Below are 24,061 nucleotides of genomic sequence, written 5' to 3'. Positions count from 1 at the left end.
TTAATTAATTTTGTCGGAGTGGATATGTGATGGGCAGATATGCGGCGTTGTACCGCAACGCAGGTTGTCAAATCATAATTTACAATTGCAATTTATTTTGTTGCTGTCGTTGTTGGAAATTCACAAACACCACCTTGCGTCCTTTGCAAAGTATTTTCTACGCGGACCAGAGGCATGCGTGCGATTAGCGACAATATTGGCACTGCCAGTGATGTAGTCACTCAACCAATTTTGCGACCACTCGGCTTTATTAAACGGACAGAAGCTCGATTAAAACACAAACCAAGCTGTAATGGAAATAACCAGGTCAAACAACAGTACCCTGGAATTTTGTTAAATGCCTTCAACTTCATCATATTTCATTTCATTTTTTTCCATCATGTTGCCATTATTCAGTGAATGGCGCTTGCAAATGGTTAAATCTATCGGGTAGGGGACAAAAGTGGCGATTAATCCGCAGCTGCGGGGCCTGCGGTGTCACTCACGAGGCCCCTCTTCAAAGGCCCTGGCGTAAATTAAATTAATTTTTATCGATCCTATTTCACCCCACGGGGCAAGGGGTTTGAGGAGCAGTGCGTGGGGGGTGGGGGTGGGGGGGTCCAAGGGGTTACGGTGTAAGAAGCAAACGAGATCCCAGCTTGGGGTTTATTATGAGTCCGGTTTAATTCCCAAGTGTGCTGTTGTCGCATCATGTCACGAGATGGAGCATCCATTCGGAAAGATCAACGAGAGCAATGCACCCCCCGGCGTGTGTCAGATAATGACCCCCCCCCCCCCCATTGAAGAGATTCTTTCAAAAGGCATCTGTAAAAAAAGAAACTTTTTGGGTGGCTGTTTCATCAGTTACCCAGGAGGGGGCGCATTTGCTCACGCACTGCTACGAGGTTGTTTGTCGCATGGAAGTCAAAAAGTGATCATTTTAATTCCGATAACTGGAAATGTAGCCAAATTAAGTGCGGAACCAAATGTAGCATGATGCTCTCTGTTGTGCAGTCTTCGGTATGAATGGGCTGAGACGATCAACTCGCTCATCTTGAGAGGTCGCTTTCATCGTGGGTGGCTGCCGAGATTCAAAATCCAGCATCTGAATAGTCATGGCTCGGTGCTCTGACCTTTGAGCCAACTTAAAACACAAAGGGAAATTCAGCCCGGTCACTGATAATTGCATAGGGAAAACATGTTTCTTTAAAGTTAGAAGATTTCACTTATCTCAGCATTGGCCCAGCGTCAACTAAAAAGACTCAACCCCACCATGCTGTGGAATTTACATCACTGGCTCTCGACTATGAATAGTGATGAGCTACATCATTGCTCAGAGTCGTGGGAATTACATTTTACTGTAAAGAAAATATTTAAAGCGTGTCATTATTAAAATTAATTATAAAATGAACACGCAATTTAAATAAATATTCACAATTCGAGTTCACACAAAACAACACTATCATTGCCAATGTTGCATTATTTAAAATGATCGTTAGAGCTAAGCAAAAATAGATGCCAACACTTTGTCAATCCACATCTGCTGATTTGTAAGTCATGGGAGGGGGGGCAGAGGGGGGGTTGTGTTTGGCCATACTTCACCATGCTGGTCAGTACAGTTTGGTGAGTGGGAAGAGGAGGGGGTTGGGGGGGGGGGCGCTTGGTCAGAGGCAGTACATGTTCACATGGCCTGCTCGACTTCGGCGAGCCGTGGCTGGGGTCGAACTTAGGTCATCGCCGGGTTGAGCGCGTCCGCGGTGTTGTGCATTAACAACGTGCACCCACGAATCCACTCCAGCGTATTATCAACAATTAAAGTTACATTTTCTATTTTTTGTAGATTATTTTTTTGTCGCCAATGTGCAGCCTCAATTAGAGAGTTCTGCAGTGCAACAACAACAACTGTTTGGCTTGAAGTTAATATCCTCGCACTTAAACGGTGAATACACTCCATGCAGTGTTTTCACTGCGAAGCTTGTAAAACACTTATGAATACATTATCGAGCGGTTACTAATATATGAGCACGTTAAGGATACGTGAATAAAACATTCGCCCTGCTTCGAGATTGTAATTAATGCGTTATTAATACTGAATGCACGTTAGTAACGTGAGGCGTTACTGGCTAATTAGGTATAAAAGGGGGGTGGGGGGGGGTGTGAGCGGAATCGATGGTCAAAAAAAGAAGTCGTAACTGGCTGTGTGAACTTCCCGTGAGAAATGTTAAGCGGGCGTATTACCATACAAAGGGCAACGTGTTTGCAGGATAAACAAGGTACAAAAAGTATTTTCCATCCGTGAAAAGTTCTCTCTCTCCAAAGGACGTTGTGTGTGTGTGTGTGTTCGCCGAGACAGGCGGTGTTTGATCGATACCGGCAATTTCTGTGATCCAAATGCCACATCACATCACGGGCACCGCACGCGTGGCTCGCGTGGCTCGCGGTGCGGGGGGAGTTGGGGGGCTTCCATTCCCCACACACTCCGGGGTCGTGTGCAGGCGGCTCCTCTTGTGCCTCGGCGCACGCGACAAAGATGATACACCGTGGAGCCTTCACAGACTTTTGGTGGACGAAGTGCTGTGGCCGGAACGGCACACCAGCTGGTGGGGGGGGGGGGGGAGGTCCGGCCAGCGCCGCGCCCGGCCGCCTTTGTCTCCCCACTGGCGGTGTTTACACACCGCACCAGGTGCAGTGCTCATTTTAGGCTCATTTTGACCTAGATGAGGTCCAGGTGGAGATAATTGTTACTGGTGTCGGCCTTGAGCAAGAATTGAACTCGGGTGGCCGGGAGTTCGGAGCGCAGCGCGATAACAACTACACTACCGCTCCCCATGCGTATACAAAGACTCCCCCCGTAGAGCCTGAACAGACTGTTGGGGCAAGCGCTGTTAGCAAGCTCCTATGAAGGGCGGCACGGTACACGAGGGGGTGGGGGCAGCCAGCACCACCCCCGACCGCCTTTATCTCCCCAGTGGCGATGTTTTTACACACCGCACCAGGTACAAATTTGAGGCCGAGTCGACCTAGGGGAGGCCCAGGACCGGTTCAGATAATCGTCAATGGTGCTGGCCGTGAGCGGGAATCGAACTCGGGTCGTCGGGTGTTCGGAGCGCAGCGCGATAAGCACTACACTACTACCGCTCCTCGTGCGTGAATAGAGACACTGGCTCACTCACTCGTGCGTGCGTGCAGAGGCAAGCACGAGACGGCCGCAGAATCGCAGCTCTCTGGCTAATTAAACAAAACGAGAGAGCCCGAGACGGAGAGCGAGAGCTGAGTGCTGGGTCAAGAATGGCTTTAGTGCGTCAGAGACATAAATTAAGTGACCACCAATCCATATAACGCTCTCTCGCCCCCTCGCCACGTGTTTGGGGAATGTCCTGGAACTACTGAGACATTTCCATCAAAACAGCCAACACCCCCCCCCCCCCCCGCTCTCTTCCATCGACCGGCAAATCTGCCCCCGTCCCATGTTAACCCCCGGCTCTCGGTTCTCACGGCCTTCGTATTAACGAAGGTGCGGGCAAACCCGACGGCCTCCAGCCACAAGAGGCTGACGCGCTTCGAAACCCCCCCCCCCCCAAAAAAAAATGGCATTCATCTGCCACCGCGAGCATCTTTAGCGGCACTAATTGGGTACTGGACGGGGGGGGAACATTTTAAATCTGGCGGTACGATGTTTCTAACATCAGCACAGAGGCCGGTCACCTCTGTCACCGGAAGATGCCCTTGCAGTGACAGAAGCAGGCGCAGCAGCAGCAGCAGCAGCCAGTGAGCGTAGCTGCTATTCGGGTTGTCACGACGATATCGCGTCCCAAGAGCTGGCAATCACCCCGATGTCTCACGACTGCGGTGCTGCATGTCATGCCCATGAGAGAGGGTTTTGTTGAGACTGTTTGCTTTGCTGTACTTTCGGTATGGTCACTGTGTACGCCCACTTCATCTCTGCCATTTCTGTACAGAGCCGAGACGCAGATGGCATTCAGGAGACAATCTCAACAGCGCTAGAGAAGTACAATCAACGCTGCCTGCGGAAAATCCTTAAAATTAGGTGGGAAGACAGACGCACTACAAACATCAGCGTCCTCTCGCAAACAAACACCACGAGCATTGAGGCCACGATCGTTCGACATCAGCTTCGCTGGGCCGGCCATGTCGTCTCTATGTCCAACTCCAGACTCCCGAAGCAGCAAAGCCTTCCAACTCCAAGATGATTCGGGGTGTGCCTTCAAGGGGCGGGCAGAGATGGCGCTTCAAGGATGTCGTCCTCAAGGCCAACACGAAGAAGTCCTCCATCGACACCAACTCATGGGTGACTCTTGGCCCAGGATCACCTCAGCTGCAGACACACACACACACACAGAGTCTATTTCAAGGATCTAAATATTTTGAAACTCTACTCTTTGGTTTTTCGGTAAAGTCACGTAGAAATAAGAAATAATAAAATTGCATAATAGCATACTACATAATAGCATACGACGTTTCGATTGCAACGCAAGCAATCATCATCAGGCACAGAAGAGCTAAATTTAAGAGAGAGAGGAAACACAGAACCGTAGACATATATACAGACACCTAAGTAGAGGGAGTTAACACAGAGACACAAAGAGAGTCACACGTATGGGACACAGAGAGACAGGGTCTCTGTGCCGAGGCCTTAGCATGTAGGGGAGACAAAGAGAGATGGAGAAGCACACTAAATCGAACAAGATTTAGTAAAATTTGGAAACAATATAATGCAACACAGAGGGTCGGTCAAAACACAATTGACGCATGGTCTGGTTGATTACGTTATTTCAAAGATTGCTAAATTATAAGTTAAGTGTGAAATTTGAGAGATAAGACATACGGAGACACAAAGACAGACATACAAGTAGAGAGAGAAGACGCAGAGACACAGAGAGGAATATAAAACAATACAGCGTAGATAGCCGGCCAACATAACAGTCACTCTACCTGGCTGAATACGTTCCTCTAAGGATTGCTAAACTTAAGGGAGTGATAGAATACAGATCGCAGACACATATATAAGACATCTAAATTTAGCTCTTCTGTGCCTGATGACGATTGCTTGCGTTGCAATCGAAACGTCGCATGCTATTATGTAGTATGCTATTATGTAATTTTATTGTTTCTTATGTCCGCGTGACTTTACCGAAAACCCAAAGAGCAATTCCTGCAGTCACGAAAGCGTCAAATAAAATTTTGAAACTCAACAGCCGAAACAGCCGGAGGAAAAGCGGGAACGGCGGAAGCAGCAACGCTGCAGCACCGACTTACGAATGCAGTTCCACGCCAACACTCCCGCGTCCTCCTTCTCGACAAATGTACACGAGCTGCCGCAGAATTCTGTGGATCCCAGATCGGTCCTCTTGAGCCAACTTCGGACCCGCAGATAATCCAACTTTGTCTATGGAAGACAATCATCCTCGAATGCGAGGGAAAGCCTGTGATGATGTCACTTAAATGTCAGCTGCATTCACGGCCAGTACGTCTAATAATCACTGCACATTTAAATACATCTATATGGTACTTATCAACGCACGTGCTGTCAGATACAAACCAATAAATGAATTCAACTGCTACAACAGCTTCGGTTTAACGTTAAGTCGTGTTTGCAGGGAAATGCATGCTTACATATAACGAATTATTTACATCTTACATTTTCGTGTTTGTCATTCACTAATATGTTATCGGCAAATACCATATCCTAAAACATTAGGCGAGCGACAATACAACAATATTTTGCAATACAGACGACACATTCACAATTAGTTTACTCACCGCGACGCTCAGCGTGGATTGCTGAATGCGAGCCGCATGAAGGAATCCGCCCGAAATCGATTCACGATCTATATCGGGGTGCGTTCCAACATGCAGGTGTTAATCGTACAGGTGTGTTTCTCGAAATAGGCGTGTCATTGCAAACAGGTGTATGTGCTTTTTGTTTACTCCAGCTAAAATTACACCTCTGCCGATCTAACCCGAAATATCATCGTAATTCAGAGCTGTATTCGTGGTAACAGCTTCCATATACAATTTAACGGATAGCAATATTTCGGACCGGTAATTGTATGCGGAATCGTAGTATCGATGTATCCAAAGTACCGGGTGTATGTATGTATGTATATACACAGCAGCGCACCTACTCGCTAGGGTGTGCAGGCGGTGCAACTGCACCAGGGCCCGTGGGCTGCAGAGCACCCAGACACCGGGCTATGGAGAGAGTGGAGGAGGGGGAACACATTGGATCGAGGGGTTCCATTTCAACCCTTGCACCCCCCCACCACGTGGCAAGGACTTTGTCTTTGTTAATAAAATTGTCCAGTTTCGATTTTGTCTCCAGCCAAGTGAGTCGGTCAGTGTCCTTTATTTAACTTGGATGGAGCGACGCCAGTGGCTGCTGCTGCTGCTTCTGCTGGGAACGAGGGTGCGATGCTTTTGCCGTGCGCTACCGGGAGCTCCAAACGCAGGCGCGTTTTTCCTCGGCGCCTCCCGACGCTCGTGGCCTGATGCGCATGACATTTAAGTCGTCCCCGGAATGTGCTTCGCCCTCGGTGTCATTTCGCTAAGCCCCAGGGTCAGGCCTGCCACATATCACCCTGTATGCAGCAGCAGCTACTGCTGCTTCAGCAGTTGTGCGGTTTTTTTTTGTAATGTGTAAATAAAAACACAACCGCACACACTGCGATGTATTGGCATAACCATTGTTAGCAAAACGCTCTTCAAATATATTTCAAGTTCGCCGAGACCTTGGTGCACGTGACATATATAGCCTTTTGTCAATCCGATGCTGGATGAGGGCATCCCCATGCCATGTTGACCGTGAAAGTTACTTTGACCACACTTCACCATAATGGTCAGTGTGGACGGGTTAGTGAAAGCGAACAGCATACTGGGTTTCTCTTGATGCAGATGTCGCATCGATATAGTTGTGATCCTTAATACGTGTGTTTACCATACAGGTGTGTTCCTCCATTCCAGGTGTGTCTATCCATACAGGTGGCCACCTTCATACAGGTGGGTGTGCCCATCTGCAGAGGTGTGTTCCTCCATTACAGCTGTGTTTAGCTACACGCTTGCGAGCAGCGATAATTAACTGAATTTGCCGACGGGGATAGAATCGTCGCTCCCCCTGATAATCGCGTACTGCGCGCCATCACAGAAGCGTCTACGAAAATGAACCAACGTTCAAACAGTGGCCAAATGAACCTTCTCAGAGCAGAGATCGGCTAAAAGAGAGGTTGGTTGCCACGGGGAAGTTCACTTTGCCATGTGGTGACGATTCGAAGTGACGGCTGCCGACCAAAACTCCCCGGTGAGATGCGCTCCGTCGGTGGAGTAACGGAGCCGCGGATTCGCGCTTAAAGTCGTTTCATTTCTTTTTTACATCCGGATTCGCACAACCACTCCCCCCGGAAAACCCAGCTCCGTTCTCTAACAAGGCCAACCCGTCCGCTAAATGTTAAATTGATTTAAATTTCTAAATAAATAAATTTTATCTATAAGTATCCTGCACAATTAGCTGCTTGAGTAAATCCCGGATGATCGTCCGGTGCGGCTTTGAATTTAACCCATGCCTTGCCCTAATGTGAGCTTCCAAATCTCAGCAAGGTGTGTGCGAGTTGACCGTCTGTGGGGAGCGGTGACGCAATGGTTTAGCGAACCGTGTTACGAACTCGCGAAGACTGCGTTCGATCCCCGGCCACGGCTAAAATATCAGTGGCGAGTGATACTTGAGCCTCTCAGAGGTCAACTCAGACCTAAATGGGTAGCTGGTGCGGTGTGTAAACATCAGCGCCCTTGGGAGGTGGCGGTGGCCAGGCGTGGTGCTTGCCACTCCAACCCCTCTTGAGCGGCATGCCGACCTTAATAGGTGCTCGCCAACAGTCAGTGTGGGTTATATGGGTGGACATGTCTTTATTAGCATACATCGTTAAGCAGGTTGCAGGCTAGTGAAATTAATTATATTTTAATCTTGATTTTAAAAGCACACGTATATTTACTGTAAATATACTCACCGCTCAGATTGATGCTGTATATATTTATGCAAGAAAGTCTCAAATAAATCTCAGACTTTTTCAAATCGGAATAATTCCTGATAGGGATGTCTGGCTATTTTAAATTATTTTTGTTTCGCGTGGGGAAAAACCTCAGCGCGGGAAAAAAACCCAAGCTTATGAGGGGGGGGGGGGGGGGATAACACTCCCCACAAATAGCTGGCTTCTCAAAAATACTCCACAAGCGTACTGTGTATCATCTTAACGTAACTTAATTGATGATGCTAAACCGATATGGACAAATAATAATAATGATATCGTCAATCCAGAGTCGAGTGTCAATCCACTGCTGGATGAAGGCCTTCCACAGACCGTGCTACTCATGGAGGTCGGTGAATGAGGAAGCCCACGGGAACCCGCACCGATGTCACGCGCCACTCACGTTGGGCCATGGCCAAGACTTTTGACTCGGGAACTAGGAGTTCACAGCACCCACACAACTCTACCCCCATACAAAATCCACGTAGCCCACCCGGAATAATGCCCCCCCCCCCTAATCTCCCTCGGCAACCGTGACACCGACTCTCATTTGTTACGCTCACCCGCGCTCTCGCACAAGCCATTCAATTCGTTCGGCGTTTTATATTTTGGAAATAAAATTCTAATGTTTTCGGAAAGCTTCAACATAAACGTAACAGTGTATTGCGCCATTCGAAAATAAGTTAACTTACTTCGCAAGCAAATATTTTTTAATCTATTGCATGAAAATAATGCACTCCCAAAAACCTCAACGAGTATCACGACTCGCATGCTTTGTTTTATTATTTTACCGAGTAAGGCCCACTGAGCCATGTAGCTCAAGCACAAATAATAGCTCGACGAAGTGGCTCATCATCAAGTGGAAGTGTATAGCAGCAAAATACTATAAAAGCACGATGTTGATTCCAAATGGAGGGGAAAACTGGAGGACCCGGAGAAAAATCCACGCGACCACGGGGAGAACATGCAAACTCTAAATATACAGAGGTCAGGGTCGAAACTAAACCCACGACGACTTCCTGCATACCAGGCGAGGGAGTTAACATCTCGCCACCGTGGCAACTACATGCATGTCCCGCACTGGGATATTTGGCCAATTGCATTGAGTGTTTTGGCTTCAAGTGGGAACGAAAAGAGAATCCCAAGAATGCCACCACAAATACAAAAGGCATAACACTTAAAGCTCTGCACAGATAGTTTAAAGAATCCGGTAATGCACTTCCATCTCCTGGCCACCTCATCTGTGCATCCGTGAGGATGGCCGTGCAACGCTACATTACTACAATCGTAATATTTACTGAATCTAACCCAAGCCAATAAAGACTGGGAACACAAATTGATTTATGTAGGGGGGGGGGGCAGTGGGAGGTTAAGAAGCAGCTGCTACCATCACCTCTCGGCGAGACCCCGAACGGGGCACGACCTTTCAGCCGGAACAGCCACGTGTGCCCCGTCTCATCGATCGAGCCCCCCCCCCCCACTCCGAATCCCCTTCCAAAGCGACCCGATGCTCGCCGACCTTGTGCAGAATAAGACGAAAAAAAACGGCAGCGTGTCTCTCACTCTCTCGCGCGCTCTCTCTCTTTCTCTCGGGCGGCAGATGCGTTAAAATTCACTTGCGGCGTGAGTGCGTTTGCTAATGAAACGCGGAGCTTCGTCGAGATTACGACCTTTAAAGTGCGCGTCACGCCGCGTGAAGGCGCCACCCCGAAGCCTGGGGGCCCACGGCACGCACCCTTTCTCTCAGCGAGAAGCCACAGACGTAGAACCGGCCACTGTAGTCCGCACTCCTTCAACGGAGGGCCAGCGAGACGACGATGAACTCTCTCTCTCTCTTTCCTGAAGCGATCTCACGGCTAGCAGGCCTTCAATGGAGGGATAGCAAAACTACACGAACTATCGCCAAGTAAAACTGTGTGCGTGTAGGAGGAGCCTCGTCAATGTCGGGTCAGGGCTTAATTTCAGTCGGTTCTGACCAAGTCGGCAATTCTTGAAAATGCTTCCACGGCTGATAAACCACCTACCTCTCGCTTTGTGGCTGTGGCTCGCAGTCACGTACCCACTCCAGTCCACCAGCGGTCCTGGAACATATTGAGTGGGTAAATTAAGCAGTGTGTAGAATTAATGTTCATGTCAAATGCTTGTCAGCTCTCGGTGGACGCTGGTCATCAACACAACAATGTCGTATTAATTCTGTATGCCGCCCGAATTGGTGGTCCAAATAATCGCACCTAGCTGACCATCTCCTCAAGTGTTGGTGTTGTTGTTGACGACACATTGCTACAACGTGAATGAATTGACCTGGGGGGTGGGGGAGGGGCTTGGATAGGTTCCAATTGTTGTTGTTGTCCTTTGAGGGGGCCCATTCAGATGAAACGTCTTATTTTCAAGGGAGACCTGGATAGAAATATTACAGCATAAAGAGCACAACACAAGTACAGGAATTGTGTGCAAATTGTTTAGCAAAACGAGATTTGACTCTAAATATTAATAAAAGATTAATCAAATTCCGAGCAGTATCGGAAATAGAAAATAAGTCCCATAGCTTTTGGTGGAATTCAGCTAAAGCCTAGAAAATCACTGCACAATGAACCATACAATGTAACGCTTCCCGTGTATACAATAATTGTTGTACATGCTGTGTACAAGCTACACGGACACGAGGTGCAATGATGTATCAATTCATCAATGAATATTGATTATTAAGCTCATATCACATGCATCAAATAGAACGTAATAATGTTTTTTAAATGTTATACATGTTGTGTTCAGGTAACCCCCTCCAACCACTGGAGGCCGCTAATTAACACAATAAAATTGGTCATTCAAATGAAGACGCAACAATGAATCGCGTCACCGAAGTGTCGTTCCCGTGTTTGTAAAGAAATAAAATTGCAGCGCGAGCAACAGTAACAACATCTAAAAACGGAACAACAACAAAAACTGGCGATCTATTGTTGCGTTTCAGCTCCTGTCACACCTTCCTTTTTGCCGACTGGCACAGCCACGATCCAAGTGTTGCTGGCATCGGACAAATAAAAAAAGGTGGCAGCGGCATCAGAGGCAAGGACTTGCGCGCTTGAAGGGAAGAGTGCCCAGGAAAAAAAAAGCTTTAAGCCTCCACTTTGCCACATTAATCTGCCCTCTGCGCTACTGTGACACATTCAATTATATACCGTCGTGACTTTTGGGAGCGCTATGATGGATGTCTTTGCAGGAATCGCCCCTGCCCTCTCCTCATCAGCATCTTAATACTTTCCCCACCTCTTGGCAACCATTTGTCAGGAAGCCCGGCCCATCAATCTGTGGGAGATGGACAAAGAGCGATGGGCGAGTAGGTGGGGAGCTTTACCACGGAGTGGGAGAGGTGTGTGGAGAGGGGGGTGGGGGGAGTGGCGAGGTCTTGTATGTGGTGGGGGAGCTCAGACATTTTTGGACGAGAGAGTCGCTGAGGTTGGGTGGTGGGGGACGGGGTGCTTGGGGGGAGGGAGGGAGGTTGCAAGGTGGTGGATGATGGAGGCGGGTGGAAGGTGGATTGGGAGGCTTGAGGCTGGGCAGGAGAGCCACTTGGAAAATGGCAATAAAACCTCGCAAAGCGGATGGGCCGGCACAATCCATCACGCGGCCGCTTACGCAGAATGTAGCGGCAGAAAAATGACAGCCACCGGCGCTGAGGGTTGTTTTTTTTTGCCTTTTCTTGCCATAGGCTTCCCCCACACCCCCCCCCCCCCCCCCAGCATCGCGGAGACCGCGTAGATTTTAAGTCGGTAGCCGGGAACCTGACGTAATTTTCTGTACAGCAGCAGCAGCAGCAGCATCTTCTGCAGGCAGCAGCAGCAGCATCGGGTTAATGCCAAATTGTGTAGAATCCCAATTTCAAAAATGTAGCCTAAAACCCCGAGCCACTCGCCACCACCCCACCCCGTTCTCCTCCTCCAATCCCACCTCCGGGCAGTGAACATAAGAAAAAAATATTTTATGCGCGATAGCAACGGCACTTTAGGTCCTTCGGCACGTTTTTACATTTAAATCGGCCATAATAAGGTGGCGGGCGTCCACGCAGCTTTTAATAAAGTTAATACTTTCTTGTGCCCGAGGGCGGCTATAAAGCTAGAGATTTCATTCCTGGTTAATGTAAAAGATGCTAATAAAACATTTTTTTCCTCCCTTGTTCATGCCCGGTACATCAGATGGAAAAAGTCTACGGGTGCAGATACTGTAAAACAAGTTCAAGACCTTCCTGTGCTGACTTAAGGGTACATGGTATGACTAAAGGAGCAAAATCATCGCACGCAAGTACAAAGTTAAAAAGTCACGTGCAGCACTGGGTTAGTGCAGTGCACGACAGTCAAAGTTACCTAGGTTAATTACAGACTGTACACACACACGCGTAACAAGGAATGAGCTTTGTTTCTCATTAAAATGTTGAGATCTCTAAGAACAATTTCGTTATCTTAATATTTGTCGTCAACTTGAATGCGTCTTCATGCTCACAAAAGTGATATCACCAAACTGCCACGTGCCACCGATTTTGTAAAAGTGACGTCATATAAGCGACGCCATTTTCTCAGACATCATACATTGTGGAGCAATCCGAAAAAAACTCAATTTTACCTGAAATTTCAAATATAATCCTGATATTTAAATGTTTACTTCGAAAATCAGTATCACGTCACTCACTCGCAATGGCAGATCCAATGGAGGGAGAGGCGGGGGGGGGTATCACCATTCCTCTTGAGACTCTCGAAAACTGGTGTTTTATTGATATTTACTGTACCAGACAAAATAACATTGCATGTGTGTGCTTTGTTATTAATGTAGGGCCCTTGGGAAGTGTTTAGATTCCCCTCAAAAGTTATCCCCGACTCTATACCAGGGTAATAATGGAGCGAAGTTATTTCGAAACTGGGATAATTTATATCGCCTCGATAAATCGTCGAGTCCTTTGCGAGAAGGTTTAATCACGCGCGTCTATGCACATCTTTGCAATTTCAGAATTAAGCGGATTTTGCTTAAGCTTTTAACGCAACAATACAATCTGTAAAATATTTAATCAGAGCCAAGAAGCGGGCACACCTCTTGAGGTCCCGAATTCCTTGAGGACACAAATACAGAGCGAGGGGGGGGGGGGGAATACCCCACACAATAATAGCAACCGCGACACAAAAGACCAAATGCTGTTCCATTTGCTTTGAAAAGGTTCTCCGTATGCAGATTTCCTGAAGCACACGAATTTGATGATTGCTCCGCAGAATTATCATTTAACATAAAAGGACCGACAAACAGCATCAAAGGTAATTAAAAGTCACGCGCGAGGAGCCTTGCGGGGTTAGGAATGTGCCCTGGATTAATGCCTGCACTGCTTATTTTAACCACAGGATGATAATTTTTATATTTGATCTTCTCTCCTAGACCGCGAAGATGCCGGGAGGGTGATGCGGCTTGGAGACGAGGCGGTTCGGGGTAAGTGTGGGTAGAGGGGGTCACCTCGCAATGTCCCTCCCCCCGCCCCTCCCCCACGGACCCCCCCTCCCCCCCTTGTCCTGCGAGAGCCACCGCTCGATAGATTAGCAGGCGACTGACAAGCGGAAATATTTACAGAGCTTTTAGAGAAAACACAGGGGGGGAGGAGGGGGCGCGAAGGGGGTTAAGGAGATAGGAGGGTACAGCCAAGTGAGTGGAGGGCAACGTGTACAGAGATAGAGAGATAAACAATGCAGAGGACAAACTCACTGAATATATGTAAATTAATAGCTAACGTCGAGTCTCCATCGCAGCACCTCCGATAGGCTACGGCGGGTGCGAAAGAAGTCCAACATACATACACAACAGGTGGTGGCAGCTTGGGGAGGGGCTTCATCCAGCAGTGGATTGCTCATGGCTGCTGCTGACGATGATAATTAAAAAAAGCGATTTTAGAACGCCAGAAGGGAGCGGGTTGGCGGGGGAGGTGGTGGATCGGTGTTGAATGTGCTTATGGCGGTGGCACCTTGAGAGAACGTACGCGCAGGTTCGAGAGGTCACGTTGAGTGGAGAGAGACGTGGCCTGGAAAAGGACACCGCAGAAAGGGATGGTGGCCGGTGGTCACCGCTAACGAACGAGTGGCAACCGGGAGGAGGCCGCCTGCCCCATCCCAGAGGGTGGTGGACAACTGCGGAGATGAAGCTCTAAAATGGACGCTTACGTTAAGGATCGATGGATTGTTGCGTTGCAAGACCGATGGAATTTTTTTTGTGTGGGGGGGGGGGGGGGGGCTTTTCAGCCAGCAGTAGATTGATCATGACTGATGATAATGAACAGTGATTTTGATCCAACGGGAGCGATGCAGAGGGTGAGTGGAGGGGCCGGCCACGCATCCCGGGTGGACTTGTGTCAGTGGAGCGGCGTCTCGATGGACGAGGCTGCATTGACAGCGGACTCATCGATGAGCTCCCTCGTCCGATTGACAGAGCCCTTCCCCTGCTAGCCGCCCTCATCACATCCCCTTAACCCCTCGTGTCTCGCCCCCCTTCGGGACCCCGGCCACCGCTGCCCACTTACTCAGTGTCAGCGAGAGCACCGCCAACCATTACAAATCGCTGCGGACAGATTTATTTTTTATTTTCTCCACTCAAAACTACTTTTTGTGTGTGTGCACCCCCCCCCACCCCCCTTGCTCTTTTCTGTCGGACTCTCTCCTCCCCATTCTCTTTTTTTGTGAACGCTGGTGCTGCCACGTTTATCAATCAGAAAAAACTGACGGGCGATGTTTTTTTTCTTCTCGATTTGACACAGACAGAAGGGGGGGGGGGGGTTGGGGGGGGATCCAATACAGAAAATATCACCGGAGCGCATTGGGTAAATCATTTCCTTGTGTCCGATGCCTGTGAAGTGTACGGCGATAATGAAGTGCCCTTTTAAGGTGTCCCTTGACGTGCGCGGCATAATATAGTGCGCCGCCCACGAATTTTTTTTTTTTGGGAAAAGTTAAATGTAATTTACAGATTTGACAGTTTGTTAATCTCGCGAAGCCGACTGGAATTTAAGCAGAGACTCTCTCTCTCTCTGTGTGTGTGTGTGCACGCACAGGCGGCATTGTTAAATATTTGGAGGGGGCGCGCGCCCGCCCGCCCCACTCACACGCGAACCGCACAGTCCCATCTCCTTAATCCAAACGTTATTTTGTGGGATCAGAAATCGGTTTATTGCGGAGAGCAAAGGATGAAAGAAGTCTCATTTGTCACTTCAAAGTAGACAAAAGAAAAGGGATTTTTTAAAGTCTCTGAGACTTGAAGGATGCTTAGCTTGTGTGTGTGTGTACGCGCAAGATATCACATGAATAAAAAATAAACGCAACTTTATCAAGCCACTGCTGGATGAAGGCATGCCCATGCCGTCACGGGGGTTGTTTAACCGATGAGAGCGGTTGGCTACGTACGGTGCAAATGAAATTCTACATACATGCGTACAATGGCTGGTGAGTGTGGGTTGGCGAGGGCTCCGGACTGGTTCAGATGTCATTAGCTACTGATGTTAGCCGTGGTCGGCAATCTTAACGTAGGTTACGAGATTAATAAGTGCGCTAACCACTGCACCACTGCTCTGCCCCAGATATGTAAATAGTACATGATTTCGATGGCCTTTCCGAGATCAGGTTCATTCATTTTTAACGTATACTTCAATTGTCCATCTCTAGGTAAGTCTTAAAAACAACATATGCATAGCGTGCGCATATAAAAACTCCAGTTGGTCATATATATTAATGTAATTGTGCTTAAACGCACAGACAATGCTAAGGTAGTAGAGAATCAAAGCCCTCGTTTCTTATTGCATGGCTTCAGGTCCCAAAGTTGACTCAATCCTGTCGCCCATCCTCCATCATCATTACCGCCACCACGATCATCATTAGCAATCATCAAATTAGTCATCATCATCATGAATCACCACCACTATCATCATGAGCCATCACCTTCACCCCTATAATCAATCATCATGCATGATTACTCACCATCACCACCAACAATCAACTGCATGAATATCAACAACATCGAAAAGTTATATGCAAATTTTCACTCAATCATCACATTCCTTCAACAACAGGTATAATGAGTACCACCTCATAGGGCTGGGCCAACTTAGTGAAAATTCAACAGAACGTTTGAATAAGTAACTGTGGACAGACGAGAGCCCACCGTATACATTTGGAATTACCACCACTGACTTAGGGACGACAAAACCTCAGTTCGATTGCCGGCCACGACTTGCTTTAAAAAACCTGCACTAACCAGCATGATGAAGGGTCGTCAAACGCCCATGACCGGTAATGCCTTCATCCAGCAGTGGACTGACGAAACAACTGCACATTATTGTCATTATATAATAATAATAATTGTTATTATTAGTATAACAGACAAGAATCTGCCTAAAACTTTTGTTCATTCCAGGCCTCTCCCCCCCCATCACTTCCCGTGGCTTTACACCAATGCCACTTAATCTGGACCCGCTGTCCAGTAATGAAGATAAAATACAATAATGTGCGGCCCATTAAATTCTAATTAAAAACCTAAATCACGGTCCCTTAACTAACCCGCCCCGTTTATCTGTACACGGCTACCAATCAGGGAGGCATTGTTTCATTTCGGGCTCGTCTATGTTAATGTCAGCCCGCCGCTGCTCATTCATGAGTTGTGGGGGCTCCCGCTCGCAAATTGAGTGGAACCCAATGCTGCAGAAACTATCGCGGAAATGTACCGCGATTAATAAAACATCGGCAGCCCAACGAAGGGGAAAATAGAACTCGTTTTTTTCTTCTTTTAACCCACACGAATTCAGCTTCAATCGACTCGACAAGGCCCCTTTTGTGTCAATCCACCGCTGCACGACGGACCTTCCCCCGCACCTTGTGGAGCCTTCGAGTGAGATGATTTTCACCATATTTCACCACGCTGGTCAGCGTGGCTTCGCGGAAGGTGGGAGGAATGCAGAGGAACGATGGAGTTTCGCTGCTCTGCCCTCTGCCGCACGCAACGCCTATTGCGCGTGGTGGTTGCCCATCCCCCCCCAGGCACGGTCCCGACTCGAGCTTGCTTCGCTTCTGACCTCCGGCAAGACCGAGCGCATTTCCCGGTGATTTGGTCAAAGGGTCCACGACATTTCTAGCGGTGATAGATGTCAACGGCCTGCGCATGCCCTTCATCTACGACTGCTGCCGATGCCTTAAAGCAATGCATAGGCCGTTTGAATGAACACAAATTAATACATTTAAAACGTAATTATATTGTACGAGCCCTGACGCTGACCTAAGCGAGAGGTGCTCATGATCACGCATCTGTTTTCCACGTTGATCCCGTAAGGTCACAACCCAGGGCATGGGGGTGCGCAGCTCCCTTTACAAAGAGCCACGCAGCCCCTGCAAGGCTGCCCAGAGGGGCTCCTTGAGGCCCCGCAAGAAGAACGCTCCGATTAGAACGGTTGGCTACGTAGGGTGCGAAAGAAGTTCAGCATACGTACATACATACGGAACATTATTCATTATCAACAAAACAAAATCAACCCTATTGTGCCCCCCCCCCCCCCCGCCCTTGTAAGGCCCGTGGCAATTGCCTCTGCCCCCCTCCCCCCTTGTGGACGGCCCTTGCAGTCCGGTTAAAGCAAATCGCGGTTGGTGCTGGTTTGGCCCGGTAAGGACTATCCGCCCACTTTCCTGAATTCGCACCAGCAGGGCCCGGGCTCGCTTACTTCCCCAGCAGTCGTGAGGACGCGGCAAGAGAGCTGACTGCGAGAGCAGTCACCCCGACGGTGGCAGCCCTGCAGATTCGCGCGGTTGGCTACGTACGGTGCGAAAGACGTTCAACATGCATTCTGCCCAGAGTCTCAACACTACCCACGGACTCATTTTCCAAAGACTCGACACCGCACCTTCGATTAGCGCTGTTAGCTATGTACGGTGCGAGAGCAGTTCAACATACTGTAATGTACGTACGTAGATGAGCCTCCAGGTTCGCCGTAACTCTGCTCGCAGCGTTTCAAGAATCCAGCGAAACGAGAGCCTCACTTCGCAATCACTGCCACGGTGAGATCATCCAGAGGGTGGCTAAGCCGACTTAAACGTGGCCCATGCTGAACACGTTTACAAGTTTAATTAAAAGCATTGCGAACACCTGGCGAGAGGAAATTGAAATGCCAAACACCGGTTAGAATAGGGATTTTATGTTCCAGGCTAAACTTATTGTTCCAATAGTCAAAATGAATGAATATGGATAAAGAAGACTGTACTATTAACGTTATTCTTGTCTCACGATGGAACGTGCTCTTTTTCTTGAATAACAATTCAGTCTCTCGGGTCTTGCAACATGTATATTTCTAAAAGTGGGAATCAAAATCTGATCGTTCTTTCTCGAATTCAGCAAACCGGGAAGTGGTGGCTACGCTGCTGCACGTGGCCTGCCTGTGATCCAGCACTGTGGAGGCAGCAGCAAGGGTTGGTGGATCACACGCAGATGGGCTGCGAAAATCACTTCCCCCCTGTGCGTCAAAGAGACCGCCATTCCCTGGCTCGCCAGGAGGAGGCGGTACGGCGAGTGGACTTGTCGCCATCTGTTTTCATCTGCACAGGGATACAGCGTTACCCCCTCGCACAAGTGTGTGTGTGTGTTTCTTCCGTGTGCTCCGGTTTTATCCCACGTGTATAATAAACACTCGTCATTAACTGGCTAACACATCTTCAAATTAAACATCCAATGCATCAGGGCCCTCCTAAATAAACATTCCGAAGACCTAGTGCAACTTTCCCGGATAAGCAAATTATGATTGAACATTGTGTTATATATCATCAAGTGAGGTCGTAGCACAGGCGGTAGACATATGTACCCCCCGTCTCTCCATTGTATTTGTTGTGACATGCCCAGGCCAGCGACGAAACAAACGATCAATCGCCGATGTTCTGTATGCAGTGCCTTTGATAATAAGGGGAGGGTGTGGCTCGGTTGGTTAGGCAGCAAAGGGCTCCTAATCATGAACAGACGAGTTAAAATGTTGTCCAGGGTTGTCACCACAGTCATAATTATCATAAATGTAATCAGAATTATCGTTATCGTCATTATCACATCATCATAATTACCATGTCATCGTTATATCATCACCACCACCACCACCATACTTGTCATCATCAACAGCATTGTTGTCCATGTCATAATCATCTGTCGTAATCATCTTGCTTAAATCATCATTGGCAGAGTAGTTATCGTCGTCATCATCATCATCCTCATCATTGTGGACCACTCAAAAACAGAGCACAATCTGGTTGAAGTCTGCAACACAAAAGTGGGAAAGCGACCAATTGTTGGAAATGTGGAATTTCCAGGACTGACTCGGAGCCAACAAATAGCGACGAGCGCTTCCCCAACGCTCGTTTGTGAAACGGGGGGATTACTTTGACTGACGTTTGCCCACTGAAAATCATCATCATCATCGCAAAGCACTTTAGAGACAATAAGCATTTAACACGCGGTCAATACGGGGAAAGGACAATACAATAGCCGCGTGCCAGTTATGACGAGGGCCATGCAGAATGTGTCCAACAACGCTGCCTCCAACCATCCCAGCGCGTGCCTCGCTGCGGTTTGCGAGGCCACTTATAAACAAATTGCTCCATCCGACGATACAAAAAAAAAGCCATTACGGATGCCACCTCCATCAGCGACGCCAAGTGCTGAATTGCAGTGGTCGTTAGAACGGCTCTCGAAGGGAGATTTGATCAAATTCGTGACTTTCAGGCTCCCGGAATGAAAAGAAAACGCAAGGTATTGAGAGGCCACCGCAAGTAAATTATTCCACAGTCATGGGGTGAACAGCACTTAAGTCCCTTCCTTCGCTCTATAACAGCCAATCGATTTTTAATCACATTTAATGAACTGAGATTAGAAGATGGCAATTCACACGGGTGTGTGATAAAAGTGAATATATGGACCCCCCCCCCCCCCCACACACAAACAAATGAGGTCACTCTGCGTGGCTAGATCGGGCCAATTGCTAATGCTGCGGTTTCTCACCCTCCGTGGGGCTTGTGGCTTTACAGATTCTCCCATGTCAGAATCAGAATCTAAATCTGCACTTAAATCTTCAGAATCTGTATTGATAATGGAAGAAACCGACGAGTAAGGAAGCTCTTTTTCACAGATGTCCAAGTAGGAGCGGGCTAGAAAGTTACATGTCTCCTCGGACAGTACACCATGGTTTTCTGTCATGATGTCCGACCTTTTGCTGCTGCACCGTGCTGGGCCTTGAAGTAAGATTTTTGTTCCTGGATTTGTACACAGTCAGAATCGAATCAGCAATCTAGAGGTCGCTTCTATCCAGTGTATTGAGAATTAGAATCTCTATGTATACTGGAGGAATCCGATGAGCTGTAAAGCTCTTTCACAGATGTCCACGAGGGGCGGGTGAGAAAGGTACAACAGCAACCACTACAAAACACGACATGAGTGCAAAGTATAGGAAAAAGGAAAGAAAATCAAATAAAAAATGTTACATCTAGATCCAAACTATTATTTTTACCAGGTAAAGCCCACCCAGCTATTAGCTTCTTTTTTTCAGAAGCGACCTGGCCGCAAACGACAGCTCAACGGAAGTGGCTTAGCACGTGGAGCCTCCCAGAGCGTGAAGGCAAAATAAAAGTTCGTACTGTCGTGGCCAAGAGCATGCGGCGCGACGGCCCAAACGCACGCCGGAGAGGCATTGGCATGCACTGGGGCCCTCCATGGGCTCAACAAGGACCTCGTGCTCTGTATGCGTTGACATCATTGACGATGGGGGAGACCAAGGATGGGCCCCGGGCCTGCGTGGCGCTGGCGACGCGCCACTTCCTCGCGTCACAGAGCCAACCTTGTAACGACGACGACTTGCATCAGGATATTTGTTTACACTGGAGGAATCCGATGAGCTATAAAGCTTTTTTTTAAAACGGATCTCCAGTACTGCGTAGGTTCATCGCGGATGTGCTGTATTTTCGGGTTGTTCTTCGGCGTGGCGTCGTCCGATCTAAATTAACGATTCTGCAGAAGCTCTCGGCGAGTAGAGCGAAACGTCGGACACCATGGCGGTACAAACCAAAAGCACAGTGCAGATCACCGATCGCTGAACTCAGTTACGAAGGCTGCAAAGTTAAAAACCATAAATGCGAAACAAGTCACGTACAAAAATAAACAATGCTGACCAAACCTTTTCAAAAGAGAACATTACCGACCGAATAAGTGTACAACACAAGCCGTAAAATACAACATATATATTACGGCAAAGTCGATGCCTCTGTGTGATTTAGCTGATGGGGGCATTCGCACCGAACAGCAAGCGTCTCGTCTTAAACACCACACACACATCGCTGTGATTCATAACCAGCCTTAATAATAGGCGCTCGCAAACATCGCTCGCTCCGACGCCAGCGTGCACGGCAGTTAAACACGGTAGGGGTGGTGTATCTCTCTGTGTTCTGTCTTTCGATCATGCGCGCGTCTCCCGGGGGTGGGGGGGAGGGACACGCTCCTTTATTAAATTGACAGCGCCCAATCGCACGGTTCGAGTCAATTTGGGGGGCTGGCAGGGGGGGGCCCTTACCACATCAAGGCGGCTTTGGAGCGCGACTGAAAGAACACTCGGCAAGCCGGGACCGATAGCCGCGCCGATAAAGCGGCGTTCATCAATCATGCGTGGAATTTCTCGATATTGGCAGCCGTGTGTACACAGCCCTGGGAACACAGCGTGTGCCTCATTCCACACGCACACGACCCTGCAAGACAAAAAATAAGTGCCACAATGTCAATGTATGCAGCCTCGTGTGGAAAATTAATCGGAGGTCTTCATTAAACTTTTTAGTACCAATCATTAAGTCATCTTTGTCTCTTTCAAGATTGTGCTTTTGTGGGGAGAGGACGGGGGAGGGGTGTGGGCTGGTGAGTTGTTCATTCCAGCTGGGCACAACAGGATTTAATTACCGCGATAAGCATCGCGACACAGAGGCGCGTTCAGCTACGTGGCCTGGGCAAAAACACGCCTCCCCTGGCAAAGCCACAATTCTACGTCATTTATTCATTCGTTCTGTCGCGGGATTCGTTGTGCCCTCTCGGAGCGCAATCGTGCACGCTGCGAAGCGTCCACCAGCTTCATTCTCGGGTTTGATTTTCCTCCTCCATCGTCTCCCGATGTTTAGACTCAATGGAGTTGGCTCGGTGTGGCCAATGCCACTGAATACACCGTCCGCGCTCTCTCTCTCTCTCTCACACGTGTCGCGTGCTTTATAACGTACTCGTTATCGATAAAAAAAACATAGATGAACCACAAAACCTCGCTGATCGCGTCGAGTAGCACAAACGAGCACGCGAACCTCCGGTCATCCTCGCAGCTTCTATCGAACAAAAAGACGGCCACTGCATCGCGCGCTTTCAGATGCACTTCTGCGGCCGTCTGTGGAACGCTCTTTCTTCCGATATCAGGAAGCCACTGGAGCTACGCACATTTAAATGTAGATTGAAAACTCATTTCTTTAGAGCTTGCTTTTTTGTGCTTGGTTTGTCGTCTTTCCCCCCACATAAATACAATGGCCAAGCCAGGGTTTTCAGGTGGGGGGGGGGGGCAACCCCTCCAGCAATAAAAAAATGATAGACGTTGTTAGTAAGGACTTGTCCATTGCTTTTTATTCGACGCGTCTGCGGCGATGGCGCAGCCATCTATCGAGGGTCGAATTCGAACCGCGTTGTGTGATCGGCATCGCGCTCGTTGAAGGTGTTTGCCTTCAGGGAAGTCGTGTACTGTGTACACAACTGCGCACAATTCTATAACTGCTTTTTGCCGTTACTTATTGACAATTATGGACTCAGACTATCGTTCTATCATCTCATAGGGTCCCTGGCACATAATAATATGCTACACAGTGGGGGTCGCAAAATGCCGATAAATTACTAATAAACCCCAATGATCCGATCGAAATTACGGATTTCGATCGGATCATTGCGGGGGCACGTGTAAACTAAACTCAGTTAATCCTTACAAGATAATGCCAGTCTACGGAAGTGATTTGGAGGTACGATGATCGGATCACACCCTCGACTTTCACGAGACCAGGATGGCGAGATGGTGCATGTACAGTGCAGTGCAGCAAGTAGGTGTCTGACATGCGACTTGGTCCGCGGATGTCAAGCGAAATATTCTCAAAACGCGCGGGGTTTTCCAAAGCCAATAAAAACAGCGGTGGGGATTTCCCCATCGCAAATTCCCACCCCGGTCGCAGCACGCAAAGTCAACGCAAGCCCCCCAATGACACGCGGGGGGAACGCCACCTCCTCACGGGTCCCTTCTTTCGGGCCCGACTCGTCACCAACTCGGCTGTTAGGGTTACTCACGTAACAAGACAGCCAAAATTAGAGCCATTTCGGCCAACGTGCCACTTTAGGGCACCAATTGTTTAATCTACCCACGGGCCTTTGTTATTTTGGAGCGTCCTCTGCCCCACCCCATGCCACCAGCGCCTCACTCCCACGCCTGGCTTCATCCCCTCCTCTTAAGCCCTCTTCTTAAGTCCCCACCCCACCCGCCTTCTTTCCAGAACTTTCCTCCGCTCCACCCTTCTTGCATTGCAGGCCTTGCCGAACACCCCACTCGCCCCCCCCCCCGCGCCTCGGATCCCATGCAGGTCAACCCCGGGTCACAACGCGCACGGTGCAAACAATACAACGGGTAAAAATTACTCTGCTGAAGGAGCCTTGTCTGTGTGCACGTTAAACTTCTTTTGTACCGTACGTAGCCAACCGTGCTAATCGGGAGATGCAGGGGAAGGACTACACATGAAAGACAAAATCAGTTCTCATGAAACGAGTTTTCAATTTAGTATTGTGGTGTGGTGTATAGTTGTGTCGTGTTTAGTGTAGTATGTAGTGTTTAGTGTAGTGTGTTAAACTTGTTTCTCACCGTGCTAAGCCTACCATTCTAATCGGAGGTGGTGTGGCTTTCCTTGTTGCGTTCTACAGCCCTTTGTCAATACACTGCTAAATGGTCTCCAACCAGACTGCGTCGGTCT

The 24,061-nt window shown here is 48.6% G+C and overlaps 1 long non-coding RNA gene across 6 annotated transcripts in view; it reads right to left on the bottom strand.

The window, feature by feature from the left end:
* Positions 1 to 229: 229 nt before the first annotated feature.
* Positions 230 to 24,061, bottom strand: part of LOC116948701 (uncharacterized) — an 80,736-nt gene continuing 56,904 nt past the window's right edge. Inside the window, exons 2-7 of one of the 6 annotated variants that reach the window (XR_012945935.1) lie at positions 10,247 to 10,412; positions 10,040 to 10,096; positions 6,126 to 6,192; positions 5,761 to 5,828; positions 5,257 to 5,423; positions 230 to 4,315 (exon numbers count right to left, since the gene is read on the bottom strand). This is a non-coding gene — a long non-coding RNA (uncharacterized LOC116948701). Of the gene's footprint in view, positions 4,316 to 5,256; positions 5,424 to 5,760; positions 5,829 to 6,121; positions 6,193 to 10,039; positions 10,097 to 10,246; positions 10,413 to 24,061 lie in introns of all 6 variants that reach the window. The other 5 variants (XR_012945934.1, XR_004403830.2, XR_004403833.2 and 2 more) reach the window with 5 other exon arrangements.

Source organism: Petromyzon marinus, chromosome 34 (assembly GCF_048934315.1).
Source record: "Petromyzon marinus isolate PM22_M1 ecotype Great Lakes invasive population chromosome 34, UKy_Petmar_22M1.pri1.0, whole genome shotgun sequence".
Lineage (NCBI taxonomy): Eukaryota > Metazoa > Chordata > Hyperoartia > Petromyzontiformes > Petromyzontidae > Petromyzon > Petromyzon marinus.
The sequence above is the reverse complement of the archived record's forward strand: the minus strand, read 5'-3'. Positions and strand labels throughout refer to the sequence as shown.